This window comes from Pteropus alecto, unplaced genomic scaffold (assembly GCF_000325575.1).
Source record: "Pteropus alecto unplaced genomic scaffold, ASM32557v1 scaffold47, whole genome shotgun sequence".
Lineage (NCBI taxonomy): Eukaryota > Metazoa > Chordata > Mammalia > Chiroptera > Pteropodidae > Pteropus > Pteropus alecto.
The window spans coordinates 470180-482970 of NW_006440131.1; the positions used below are offsets into that span (position 1 = coordinate 470180).

General features: G+C 33.8%; 1 pseudogene; it reads right to left on the reverse strand.

Moving 5' to 3' along the window:
• Positions 1–8333: 8333 nt before the first annotated feature.
• LOC112484022 lies at positions 8334–8451 on the reverse strand (annotated as a pseudogene).
• Between the last annotated feature and the right edge of the window lie 4340 nt (positions 8452–12791).

A 12791-nucleotide genomic window follows, 5' to 3' on the forward strand; every position in this document is an offset into this window, starting at 1 on the left:
AGTCTGCAACAGTAGAAGGAGGAGGATGCAAAGTTGTGAGGTTGCATGGTCCCAAGTAGCTGAGTGAGACAGAGGCTACAGCAGTGGCAGCCGGATGCTGCAGATGCCTCTTAGGGGCTGGGTCTGTGAGTGGATTTTATGGCGATAGAATTGCTCACACTGAGCACCAGTGCCAGGTCGGCTGCTTGAGGGGCACCAGGAACTTACAAGGGAACACTAAGTTGTCAGAGCAAGGGCCAGAGGTGAGGTTTTCTCCTGGGCAGTAGGGCTCTGTTGAGCCCTCCCACTCTTAGCGTGTGGACACAGTATCACCATAGCTGAGACTTCATTAAACTAGATAACAGAGGTCACTCTGCCAAGAGGATTTCTTGAAACTCTACCTTGTCCAACTCGTGGTCCCACCCAAGCCATATTCAGTTGTGTCCTTGGTGAGTCCAGTGCTCCTTACTAAGCCAACCTAAAGATCCACACTGGTGGCAGCTGGCCGTGGTTTCTGGCATGGCCTCTTGGGGCAACTACAAATACAGCATCTGTGGATTGCTTGCTGAATCTTACAGGTGGCCCCAGAGGGGCACAGGCTTGGGCTAAACTTGGCCTGCAGCTGAGCCCCTCTCAGGACTGTGCCACTGGACACTTACTACACAAAACCACACTAATCAGACTGGGAAACTTAAGAGCTTTGCTTAATACAAAGAAACAGACACCGAGAGACAGCCCAAATGGGAAGACAAAGAAGCAGAAATTATATGAAAGAACAGAAAATAGATCAAGAAAAAATGGAGTTAAGCAATCTAACAGATGCAGAGTTCAAAACACTGGTTATAAAGAATCTCAAGGAACTTAGGGGAAGAGTAGATAAATTCAGTGAGAACTTTTAACAAATAGATAAAAAAAAAACATTAAAAATGGAAATGGAAATTAAAAGGAAACCAGTCAGAAATGAAGAACACATTACCTGAAATGAAGAGTATATTAGAGGGAATCAACAGAGTGGAGGAAGAAGAGAATCAAACCACCAATATAGAGGATTGGGAAGCCAAGGACACTGAACCAGAATGGCAGGAAAAAAGTAACCAAGCATATAACAGTAATTTAAGGAGCCTATGGGACACAATTAAATGTAAAACTTCCAGATCATAGGGGTACCTGAAGGGGAAAAAGAAGTCGAAGAGCTATTTGAGGAAACAATGATGTGAAACTTTCCTAACCTGGTGAAGGATATAGACATACAACCCCAGGAAGCTCAGAAATTCCCCCAAACCAGGAACCCAAAGAGGCCCACACCAATACATATCATAATCAAAATGCCAAAGGTTAAATACAAAGAGAGAATCTTAAAAGCGACAAGAGAAAAGCAGTTAGTTACTTACAAGGGAGCACTCATAAGACTGGCAGCTGATTTCTCAAAAGAAAGTATGCAGAACAGAAGGGCTTGGCACGAAATATTTGATGTGATGAAAACTCAGGATCTACAACCAAGAATTCTTTATCCAGTAAAGCTATCATTTAGAGTCTAAGGACATATGAAGAGTTTCCTAGACAAAAATAAGCTAAAGGAATTTATTAACGCCAAGCTAGTATTACAGGAACGGTTGGAGGGACTTCATTAAGAAAAAAAAATGTATCAAAACATGATTAAAGAGTGGTTATTACATTCTTATCAACAAGTACCTCAAATGGAAAATAATTAAATACTTCAACCTAAAGATAGGGTGGCTGAATGGATAAGAAAATAAGCCGCCTACACATGTTGCCTATAAGAGACTCATTTCAGATTAAAAGACACACAGAGACTAAAAGGAAGGCACTGGAAAAAGATATCGCCTTGATAAACTGAGAGGGTATTGCACTAAATGAAGTTAGTCAGAGAAAGGCAAATGTTACATGATTTCACATACATGTGGAATCTAAAGAACAAAACAAACAACGACAAAAAAATAGAAACAAACTCTTACAGAGAATATTTTGAGGGTTACTATATGGGAGGGGTTTTGGGGTGGACAGTGAAAAAGGGCAAAGTGATTAAGTACAAATGGATACTTATAAAACAGATGTGGAGATATAAAGTGTAGTATAAGGAAAAGTTAATAAGGTAATAAATATGTAGGGAGGAAGAGGTGTATTACATTTAGTAGGATGATCACTTTGTGAGTTATATAGGTCTTTAATCACTATGCTGTACAACTGAAACTAATCCATATTATTCCATATTATTTCATCCATATTATTGTATGCCAACTATAATTGAAAAAACTCATTGAATTGTACAATGTAAATATGAGCAACTAATTGTCTATTATATTTCAATAAACCTGGGAAAAATACTGGACAATAAAATAACTAAATATGTTAATTTTTAATTTGGATAGTGTGCTATAACTTAGCTCTATGAAAGACAAAATTGCTTAGAATCTGCATGTATTAGTGTGACATTTTTTTAGAATTTCCAAAATAGAAAATGGAAAGAGAAATCTTTAAGTAAATGTATTTAAGAAAATGATATATGAAAATCGGTTTTTGGTTTTAGTGTTTGAAGGTACTGAGTATTGAAGACCTTTGCTTATTAAAGCAAAAGTATTATAACTTGGCCATTAAAGAGTCACTTCTGCAGGTAAACTAGAATTTGGGTTTTATTGAATTGCTCTCTCCTGTTACAAGGCCAGACCTCTAATAAATGCTAATTATGTTGATGCTTTAGGGGGGATTTCACACAGTTCACTAGTAGATCACTGACTCCTTCACTTTGGCTCCTAAGTAGTCTCAAAATGGTAATGACCTACATTCCCTGCTTCCCTGGATGAGATTTGATTTAGTGACCTTGAAAAAACTAGACTACATTTTCATTTAGTAATTCTCACTTAGCTGTCTCAGCAACTTGTTTCATGCTAAATTTAAGTATGCTGAAAATCTTTGTTCACACAAAGCTAACCTAGAAGGAATGTGGCTACAGTTTTTATATGACTATTTTTTAATCAATGATCAGACATATTTTTCAGTTATTTCACAATATACAATAGAACCAAAATTCTCCCTTATTCTTGATGAGTCATACTGCTTTCAGCAAGTTGAATCTTAACATTCTTTTGTATATGAAAGCAGCATGCCAAATATTGAGTATATGACCATTTTATTATCATTTTATTAGGTAAGGGCAACATTTATTTTCCATTTTTCTGTAATGCATATCCTCATGGAGTGAGGAGGGTTATCACAATCATTTGTGCTTCAAATGTTTTATGACATTATTTAGTTTCTAACAATGAAGTCAAGAATTATACAAAGACTTTTAATTTACCATATAAACCCAATACTAGTGGGATTAAGTGCCCATAGCTATATCTTTAGAGAATGTGATCCATGTTCTAAATTTCATTGATAAGTTCCATGCACAGGAACTCAAGTCTTCATTATTGATAACTGAAGTCTTTTCTGAAAAAGAAGTGTTTTGATATCTGCCGCTTCTGACATCTACCCCCAAATACCTGACATTTGAAAAACACAAAATAGTGACAACAGCTGAAAATATATTCAGCAATTTATTTAAATGTTTCTTATGAACAAAGAGTTCAACCAATCTCTTCACCCCATTAAGGTATGTTGTTTCATCCATTTTCATCAGCTTTATAGCATCTGAATGGCACTCAGTTCTAATACTCATTCCCACCTGCTGCTGCAGATGAAAAAGTTTTTTTTTTTTTTTTTCTTTCCCCAATTGCCATCATTTTTACTGATTTTCTTCTTTGGTTACTGATATTTAGATTTCCGTATGGCAGATAAGATTTATTTTGTGTGTGGGGGAGGGTGTAGCAAGATTGTGACTAGATTTTTTTTTTAACCCTCCACCACAAATGACATTTTATATCAGTCTCAAATCTATGATTGTTTTTGAAAATCATGGCAAAGCTAATTAAATATGGAGCCAGCCAAGAAATATGGTTAAAGGTCTATGTCTCCACCGAATAATGCTTCAGTCTGTCTAAAGCATAAAGCATTAGGGAATTATAGGGTGGGGACATTACTAATCTGTTCATGGGACTTTAAACAACAACAGAGGCATAAAGTGACTCAAAAGACAAAACAGTGGTATGTTTCAAAATGCTTTGTACTATATAGCTCAATAATACTGTTTCTTAATTCATTTCTTGAGTTTCTATCATTGGTTTCCCCATTTTGTTAAATGTTTCTCTGAATGGAGAAAGATTAAATTTTGATGAAAAATAAGTCATATTTGTCTTCCCTTAATTGCTACTATGTAGGCTCAAATTTCATCACACACACACTGATTTATGAGCCAGATATTAACCCTTGATGAATATGTAAGATTACTAATAGTACCTGCTTTCTAACTCAACATATTTTTTTAGTATTTAAGGGGTGAACTCAATTTAGTTTGTGTGATTTATGATATACTAAAAACTCTTTTCTCTGCCAATCTACCCTGCTTCTCCTACTCCTGCTCTCAGTACTTTTAAACATACCTTTTCATAATAGTTCATATCCACAATTAGAGTTAAATATACACAAGTAGAGTTAATAACATAACTTGGATCATCGCTTCAAGATTATTCTTTATAAGATGAAAAGTCATTAGAAATGGAGCAGCAGAGGTCAAGATTCTGAATGAATGATAAGTTTTGATGGAGAAGAGGAAGAGAAAAATATTTCAGACATGAAGCTTCATTGAGATTGTATAAATGGGATATGATTGTGGAAACCATACATAGCAAGTTGTAGCAATGAAGGCTCTAAAAATTCTGAAGGCACATTACAATTTCATTATAAGACAGCTCTTTATGATGAAAATATTTATTAGTAAAGAGCTCAGATCTTGAATGTACTAGGTGGAGTGAAACAAAAAGAATAAATGTTCTCTCTCTCTCTCTCTCTCTCAATATATATATAATTTTATGTGTGTTTACATACATGTATATTTCTCTTGACTATAGTACTTGACTATAGTAGTGCTTTACATTCATTATTTATGTTACTCTTTTACTAGCCTATACGTTAGGCATAAAAGGTCTAATTACAACTTTTTGTTTGTTTTCTTATTATTTAAAAAAATGTGAAAAGAAACAAATGAACAAGACAAACAAAAACTCATAGACACAGACAACAGTTTAGTGGTTACCAGTGAGGAAGGAGGAAAGGGGAAGTAGAAAATGGTAAAAGGGGTCAAATATATGATGAGAGGAGATTTAACTTTGGATGGTGAACACACAATGCAATATACAAGTGATATAGAATTGTACACTTAAAACCTATATAATTTTATTAACAAAGGCCATTCCAATAAATTTTAAAAAGACACTATAAAAGGTCTGGAAATTGCTAAAAATGTGGTAATAACACAGGAGAGATTAAGTGCCCTATCCAAAGACACACATTTAGTTAAGGGAAGAGCCAATACTAAACTGGAACTTTTAGTAGGTCTCAGTAATTTTCAAACTTTGCTCCAAGGATTCGTAGGGTTTCTGAGAAATTCTAGTGGTCGTAGTAAGGGGATGAGGACAAAAGACAGTGGGTGGATCTCTGAATAGCTCTTACTTTATCTATCCCTTTATAAAGAGGTTATATGTAAATTATTAGCCTCTGTGGTTGGTTCTTTTCTGTTGTCACTACTAGTTGTTCATTTGCTTAGTGTGGCACCCTTCTCACTTCTCTTTGATGCCATGTTTCACTCTCATCCCCATTTAAACTCAACTTGACTTTCATTGTTCAGAAAAGGCAGGTCATGGCTTAAATGTGAAGAAAAACCAGTAAAAAATATTACTAATATTTGGACTTTCAATGTTCCAGGTCTTAGCATCAACAGTATACTTGGAAGAATACTTAGACAGCTATTTCATCTGCCACAGGAGGGAGAAAAAAAGAGCTTTTGAGGCTAGAGAAGAGACAATAACAATTTGAAGAAAACATAAAGTTGGAAACAACATGGGAATCCAGTCTAAGATCTGGGGATGTTAGGAACATAACCCCCTATAAATTTGGATTGCCTCAGTAGAAAATGTTTGAATCTCTTTCTCTGGCATAACATAGGTATTCCACAAAGTTAATGGAAAATCTTTTATTGACATCATGTTACAATAATTGATAGCATGACATGTCTAAAAATTGGAGTACCAGAGAAAGTGCCTTGAATTACCTGAAGTTCTGGAGTGGCTAGGCTGAATACACACATTTTCCCATAGTTCTCAAGAGTCAGGTGCAGAAATTAGGTGAGGAGGAGAGAAATCCAGTTGGCTTAGAGGGGCTCTTTTTTGATGGCATGAGAGAAGGCTTTAACAGAAATTAAGAGTAGATAACCCAGTAGGAAGTCAAATAAGAACACTATTACATCAAAATGATGCTAGCAAACAAGGGAATGTAGCCCAATATTAGAACTAGCTGTATCTACGAAACAAAAATTAAGAGCAATGTCAATGTGGTATTTGTATATGCCCCCTCGTAAACTTAGACTATACCACAGGGAGAAGGAAGGGGTGACAGGGATATCATGAATTTGATAACATTTAAATTGAAATGACTGAGAAAAATAATAAAAAAGTGACTGAGTTTTTAAAAGTAACTTGATTACTGTTTCTGCCTCAGAAAAAATAGGTATACCAGTAGAAATTAATTTTAATTTTTGAAGAATTTAATACTTACAATACCTAAGTTCATGGTGCTGTGAAATTTGAACATGGTATTAATATATCAGCTTTCATATAAGATTTTATTTTAACAGAGAATAGGGTCAAGTTAAACAAAAAGGAAGAAAAATAGTTTTGAATTTATGGGATATTGACAATTTGTCTCATATGGGGTAAAGCTCATTAGTGAGAAAATGGGCACAAGAGCTCCTAACAGTTCGTGTATATTTTTCTCAGCATTACAAGGATAGTAGAGGGTTATTAAATTTTCAGTTTGGAGGATTTAATGTTAAAATGAGGTCAACCTTGACAGTAACCTAGACTCATAGCTTTCTGTAATATTAGAGTTGGAGTACCTTAAGGATAATCTCCATTTGACTGATGATAAAACTGAAATTGAGATCAGGGAAATTATTTGGTTTCCTTAACCTTATGCTCTATTTACAGCCATTTATAGTGAAGTACTTAATTTGAGTTCTAGAAACTGTCTGGCTTGAATTATATTCATGTTAAGAAACAAACAAACAAAAGGAATAATATTTCAAGGGGTTATTATTATATTGGGGTACTATTAAAAGTAAATGAATTATTTAATATAAAGTATTTTATAAAATGCAAAGAATCTTATAATTTCGTTATTAAAATCATATAATAACTCCATGCACCAATGTCTAGGTTAGAATATCCCACATGGAGAAAATAATCTTCCTGTCTTAATTAATGGTACAAGGTGAAAATGAAATTGTTCCTTTAACATATGGAGGACAACTATTTTAAACATTGCAGCATGGCTTTGACTTTGACTACCCTCCTTATTAACTTAGCTTGTGTGAAATCCACAAACATTATTAGTGGTCATCAAATTACCAGGCCCTTCTTGGAACTGAATACAGAATTGGCCTCTGTGACCTTCATCAGTCCTGTGGTCTGGCTCATACTGACTACAGCAATAGTACATTTTTATTATATGAAAATTTGTCAACCATTAATTTCAAGTGACACTCTGATTTTCATGTTACTGAACAGAGCTAAAAAGAGAGCTTGATTGTATTACCTACCCCTTGTAACTTTGAAAATGTCAATCAAATATTTTATAACTCTTCTTTGCCGGTAACATTCTTATACTCTGCAATAACAATATACTCCATAAGGTCAAAAAAGTCACTAAAGGCTACTTTTTTTTTCTTGTTTGCAATTTATTTGGATATTTGCTTATTTTTTATTTGTTTTTTTTTTAAACTTTCCAAATAAAATAATCACTTATTATAATGGACCTCAGTATATCTGATGGCAAATAAAAGCAAAACAACACACCTATAAATAACCTGTTTTTACTAATAAATGGATCTTTTATACATTATGTTCAGATGTTACCACCATCGATTTATTTCAAAAGAGCAGCTTGCTGAAAGCTGTACCTGATAGGCCCTGGTATTGGCCCTGCCAAATGTGATCACAATCCACAGTTGCAAGTATTAGCAGAGGTCTTCAGGACTTCATCACCACATCTTGTTTTCTATAATACTGCAATTCTATGATAGTATAAAATGTGTAATTTTGGGATTTGCTTGATATGCACCTTTTCCCCCTTCAGGGCTCTTATCTATTATATTGTATAACCTTTGGATTGTGCACCTTATGTTACCTGTATTCAGACCTATCTTGAGACCTGCTTAAAGCCTCACTGCCTTTTTTTTTTAATGCCTACAACACCTGATATCCTAAGTGGTCTCCCATCCAAGTACTAATCAGGGCTGCCCCTGCTTAGCTTCTGGGATCAGACAGGCTCAGGTATGTTCAGGGTGGTATGGCCGTAGACTCCTCACTACTTTTGAAACACTAATTTATCCTGTTGTGTATCCTGGTTCAAATTTAGTGTAATATTTCATATGGCAGCTTTCCTGAGCTTTAAAGGGGGAAATTGCAGCTTGTCCAGGTATCTGTTACTTCACTAATTTTGAATTAAAAGAAAATATTTATTTTCATTGTACCATATTTTTTACTAAATTTATTAGGGGTGACATTGGTTAATAAAATTATATAGATTTGAAGTGCATAATTCAATGTGTCATATGTATATTGCATTGTGTTCACCACCCAAAGTTAAATTTCCTTCCATCATCAGCAATTAATGTAGATCTCAAGCGTCTCGCCGTGATATTTACATATCTTTTTAAAGGTATATTATTGCAAAACCAAAACAAGACAAAAACTACCACTATATTTTTTTCTCTGAGAGATCCTTAGATTCAAGGATTGTTATAGACAATATATCAAGAGTTCATTAAGTCATTCAATAAGTATTCTCACAGGATCTTTGAGAATAAGATTCACTGGCTAAGTAGTGAGGTAAGAGTGCATGCTAATTCTCCCCTTGACAGTGTAGGACAAAGCTGGTAAATATCACACTTGGTAAATGAAATAGGTACATGTTAGGTAAAGTGTATATTTCTGAAATCTCAAATTTGATTTATTTGCATGTGAAATCATGTGCTAAGTATGCTCTTTAATGTTTCCTATAGGTGTAGTGAATGTGAACTCTTATCTTATGGGAGAAATAAGAAAGTGGAGGCTGAGAGGGATCAATGCCTTGTCCAAATATCAGTGGTGAAGAGAGTTTTCAAAGCCATTTGTATTTCTCCGCTTTCTCATAATTCTCTTCTAATCTGGATTCCATAGCCCCTCATCAGTTTACAAAACATGTCTTGCTAAGATCACCAATAATATCCATATCCTCTAAACCAAGGAACCGTTATCAGTCCTCAACTTACTTTATCTTCTTGAAATATTCTCTTCTTTTGGCTCCCATGATTCCACACTCACCTAGATATAACCTGCTTCTTTGTCTATTCTTATCAATGTAATTAGGGTTCTAACTAAAGATTTCCTGAAGAATGGAGCATTTTTCCAAGTTATGTTTCAAATTCTTCTGATATACCATTATGACCTTACTGGTTTTGGATAACCTCTTCTCTTCATTGTGGTAACTTAAAGATTTCGATGTGTCCCTGAATGCTTGTCATGGTAGAATTGATTTGAATGGACCTTGGTTTCTAAATGAATTTGGCTTACAATTGACTTTGAATTTTTCCAAGAGGCCAGATATAATATCTAAACTCAGGTGTTAGCACATAGAAAATTTGTCATTGTCTGCTAATCAGTAGATCTTTAATAATGTGGAACTTAACACATTGAAGCCATATTCTCTTCCTGTATTTTCAACCCATTCCGTTCAGTTTACTTATTTTTGCTCAGTACATGATCAAAGTTAGACAAACTCAGGCTGAGATCAACAAATCCTATGAAAATTGTCAAATGTGAATTACTGTTGGGCATCTTTTTACATAGGGCTCTCTCCTGAAGACTAATATATGATTTCTATTTTTTCAGCTTTATTGGTCCACGGTAATTATATTCTTAGACTAGATCACTCCTTGAAGTATCAAAGAAGACAGATTAAGAAAAATTGCTGAACACAGAGAACTCTCACTGGAGAACATAGACCCAGATTTTGAAGGCACGAACTAACGGCATCTAAATAATTCTACCTTTATTTCAAAGAAGAAAAACATTGTAGAAATTAATTATTGTAGTCAACATGTTCTACTATCTAACATTACTATGACTTTAATCGGTATGTGAAAATCATTGAAACTGTAAATCCTGTCTTTGCTGTCATGCAAATTTGTTATGACCTGATTGAAATATCACCTTTTAAAAGTCTTTTTTTTTTAATTTAAAAATATCATCAAGCAGTATGCAAATTCAGTAACAGAGTCTTTAGAAACCTCATGGGGGGAGTTTGGTATAGCTTACTTTTAAGAGAGTTTTATTGTAAATGTTGGTTCTTTGTGCACTACCTAACATATGTTGCAAAAATGTGTTAGCTCCCTAGGTAACTCTTGAATAAAATCTGTCATGTTTTATGAGAGTCTTAACTATTTTACTGTAAGTTTCATTTTAACATCTAATTCTGAACTTAGGGTATTTTATGTACTTATATGTAATCCTAGATGTCCTCTATGTGCTAATTTGCATTTTAAAAGGCAAGACAACAAGCTTACTTGCATTATTTTATTTCTCTTTTTATACGTTCATATTTTTTAAGGAAATATTTGTTATGTAACATTGTGTGGATTTAAGGTATACTACATGTTTATTTGATATATTTACATACTGTAATATAATTGTCATTAGTGTAATAGTTAGCACCTTTATCATGTCTTACATTTATCTTTTTTTTTGTGGTTGGAAAAATAAATATTTAAGCTCTTTGTAAATTTCATGATTATAATACAATAGTGTTGTCTATATTTAATACACTGTGTATCCAATCTCTAGGACTTATTCTACTCATTATAAGTTTGTACCCTTAAAGAATATCTCTTTTATTTCCCCAACCTCAGCCTCTGGTAATCTTCATTTTACTCTTTGTTTTTATGAGTTTGGCTTTTTACATTCCATATGTGAGTAATATCATATAGTATTTGTCTTTCTCTGCCATGTCTTAGTAAGAATAGCATCCTCAAGTTTCTTCATCCATGTTGTCAAAAATGGCAGAATTTTTTTTGCATGACTGATTAATATTCCACTGTATATACATACCACATTTTCTTTATTCATCCACTGACAGGCACTTAGGGTTGCTTCCATATCTTGGTTATTGGGAATAATGCTGCAATAAACATAGGAGTGTGAATATCTCTTTGATATCCTGTTTTCATTTCCTTTGGCTATATACCTAGAAGTGATATTGCTGGATTATATGGTAAATTTACTTTTAATTTTTGAGGAACCTCCATATTGTTTTCCATAGTGGCTGAACCAATTTACATTCTCAACAAAAATGTGCAAGCCTTCCCTATTCTCCACATCCTTGTCAACATTTGTTATTTTTTTGTCTTTTTCATTATAAGTCATTCAAATGGGTGTGAGGTGATGTCTTACTGTGATTTTGATCTTCCTTTCCCTGTTGATTTGTGATGTTGAGTATCTTTTGATATATCTGTTAGCCATTTCAATAGCATCTTTGGGAAAATGTTTATTTAGTCCCTCTGCCATTTTTAATGGATTGTTTTTGGTTTTATTTTAAAAATATTTTATTCTTTACCAATTTCCTTTGGTATTCAGGTCAATAACTATTACCTGTCTTACCTCTTCTCTTCTTGGACTCATAGTGTTTTATTTGCTTGCTTTGTTTTGGCCATTTGGCTTAAAGATATTCTTAAATAGTGTTTAAGAGTATAGATTTTGGAGCTCAGTAGCATGGTGGTTAAAGGCCTACACATGTAATCATACGAGAAAAAGCTGCTACTTACCAGCTATGTTACCTGAGGCAAATTATTTAAAAGTTCTGAGCCTCAGTTTCCACATCTGTAAAGTGAGGATTACAATGATCAATTTATAGAGATGTGATCTTGATTAAAAGAGTTAATTGTGTATCTTTTACTTAGCATAATGTTTGACACCTAACAAGAATTTTATACACAGTAGCTATTATTATTATTGTTATTATTAAAATAAGCACTGAGGAAAGATGTAGAAAATATACCAATTGTTATCTTAAATTAAAATTCAATATAATAAATACTGAGCTAGACTAGACAATGGAGATACAAAGAGATTACCAAATAATTACTACTTTCAAATAATCCACATAATATGGGTACATTAAGAATATAAGAATCTTAACCTCCACTTACTCACCTTTTTTTCTAAGTGACATTCATTAAAGTCCTAGACTTTAAGAGGACCTGAAAAAGATGGTAACATGTTCCAAATTAGTTTTAGAAATTTTGTTTACTGTCATTTTATCTGTCCATTTATAGTTGACCATTTAACAGCTGTCAGTAAGGTTTTTGTTAGAAATATTTTACTTTTAAGTGATATAAAACTCAACACATAGTGTATTGAGAAAAAAAAGATATAGAAAGGAATATAAGGGGTGCTTAACAACTAAAAAGTCCAGGGGTAGAACTGTCTGCAGGAACAGCTGTATTTAGGTTTAAATGATATCATCAGGGCTCATTTCATCTCTATGTTATGATATTTCCTCCAGCTGGGTTGGCTTCATACCACTCTATGAGGTTCAAAGGTAGTAATACTGTCTTCAGTGCCTAACTTCATCTCAGGTTTTTTTCCATGTAAAAAGAATAAGAG